Source organism: Centruroides sculpturatus, unplaced genomic scaffold (assembly GCF_000671375.1).
Source record: "Centruroides sculpturatus isolate CEXI.00-Female unplaced genomic scaffold, Cexi_2.0 scaffold267, whole genome shotgun sequence".
NCBI classification, from domain to species: domain Eukaryota; kingdom Metazoa; phylum Arthropoda; class Arachnida; order Scorpiones; family Buthidae; genus Centruroides; species Centruroides sculpturatus.
The window spans coordinates 10,602-12,701 of record NW_019384634.1 but is presented as its reverse complement, the minus strand read 5'-3'; the positions used below and the strand labels follow the sequence as shown (position 1 = coordinate 12,701).

Genomic DNA, 2,100 nt, shown 5'->3' with positions numbered 1-2,100 from the left:
AGATTAACAAAAAAAAAAAAAAAAAAAAAAAATCACCTGGTTTTAAAAGGGGTGGTACAGTTGCTTGATACTGACGACCAACACGAATTCTATTTCGATTTCTATTTCTTGATTGATCTTCCCAATAGGAATCAAAATCAGCATCTATAAAGAATAATTTTAAATAGAAAAAATTAATAAATTAAAAGATATTCTATAAACAGGTTTAAAATAAATTTACATAAAATTATTAATTTGAATAAAGCTTATTCTTCAATATATATTCAGACTGTACTTCTTAAATATTATGACACACACACCTTATGCTTTTTTTTTCAGTTATTCTAAACATATATTAATCACTCCGTTTAATTTAGTATGCTATCAGTCATAACATGATGCCGAGTTTCAAAAACTAAGACTAGCAAATCCTTTCTACTTAATAGTAATTAGTATATTGTAAAAAGAAATCAAATTGCAAAATAAGAAAACTCATTATTTTAATCTTTCAACTCTAGAAATATTAAGAAGGTCTGTTTCACAGCTATTATGGATTGGCAGTCTGAAATCAAACTATTCATGAAAGTTCTGAGATTCCAAGCTAGACACAAACCTGGGTTTTTAGAGCAGTAGGAGATTAACACCTTTATTGTACGTACAATGACCATTCAGTCTCCAATAAAAACTGATTACCCTTAGGACATAAGTCAAAAGTTAATGCAAGTAATGCTGTAAATCACCATATAAAATTTCAACAGAGAATTTATTTTGAATTTCATAGAAAAACTGGATTTTCATAATATCTTGCATTAAATCTTCTGTATTTTACAACATATAAGATGCATTTTATCACAGAATATTTAGGAAAAGTATTTAATGCATTTAAGCTAACTTTCGAACTCAGACCCAAAATTTGTTTTTACTGTATTCTTAGTTTAAAAAAGTAAAATTACAATGAACACTTACTTATCAGGGAAAAAGAGAAGTGTCAAAGACGACAGTTTGTTTGATGAATTTAGTTCCTACCACTTCGTAGTTATGCTACTTTAACACAGCACATGGAAGTTCTACACTATCAGAATGCATTTCCTGATTTGCATACATTTACAAAGAATGTAAACGAAATATGCAAGAAAACTTGATTCTGAAATCAGCCTTAACATTCATTTTACGTCAGTTTAACTTATTAAAAATTAAAGGTGAAAATGAAGTTCAATAAAATTCAGTCTTCAACAAAACTGGGCAAGAATTTAAAATTAGAAGAAAACCAACTTTGAGATTCTCCCATTAGATAGAACTCTGTCCAGAGTTCATCTGTACATTCCATTTTCGAACATTTAAGCCTATGGCATTTCATTTCTGAAAATTATAACCTGAAGCAGGTTGCAGAAGTAGACCAAAAGAATTTGTTTTTCTGGATTTTTGTCTATCTGATGGGAGAATTGCCAGGTTAGAGAGTTTTTAATTGAAAATGAAGTTAATTTCATCTTTAATTATACTAAAAATAAAAGTAAAAATTTAGTTGCTAAAAAAAAAATAATCAAATTGGATTTATTCACTTTTATTAAATGATGGTTGTCATTCAACAAGTGAGATGGCACTGTAAATCATAAATCCTAATTTTATTTAAAACCAGATAAAGTAAACACAGTGTTAATACAGACTCCTAGTTATTTAAATATCAAAATTTATTATGTTTTTAATAAAAATTATTTAATATATTGAGTCTTATCTAAGCATTTGACATTTTGGAAATAGAGCCAAATTATCTATTAAAAAGGAGAGGAATATTAAAAAACAAAAGTTATTGCAAGATTAAATACTGCAGTCTGTCTTGTGACAATCATATTTTAATTTAAAAAATCTACTTTTAGAATAAAATCAAAATATAAACTACTTAAATTTTTAAAATATGAGATCATGTCAATATTGTATACATTAGCGGGTCAAGTAATACATTATTGATCTCAGTTTATAGTAAGGATCAATTCTATACCAAATTTATTGCTCTATACAGTAAGTGAAAAATTTTTGAATGAAAATCATGTGATTTCTGGTCCAGATTAGAAGTTTGTATATAGTTAATCAGGGCATCTGGCCATTAAGCTTTCCATATCTGGT

At 27.1% G+C, this 2,100-nt stretch overlaps 1 protein-coding gene across 1 annotated transcript in view; it reads right to left on the bottom strand.

Moving 5' to 3' along the window:
• LOC111625832 (serine-rich adhesin for platelets-like) overlaps positions 1-174 on the bottom strand; it is a 56,696-nt gene extending 56,522 nt beyond the window's left edge. Inside the window, exon 1 of the mRNA XM_023369068.1 lies at positions 37-174. The gene's annotated coding sequence lies outside the window, so the exon portion shown is untranslated. The remainder of the gene's footprint in view (positions 1-36) is intronic.
• Positions 175-2,100: the final 1,926 nt, after the last annotated feature.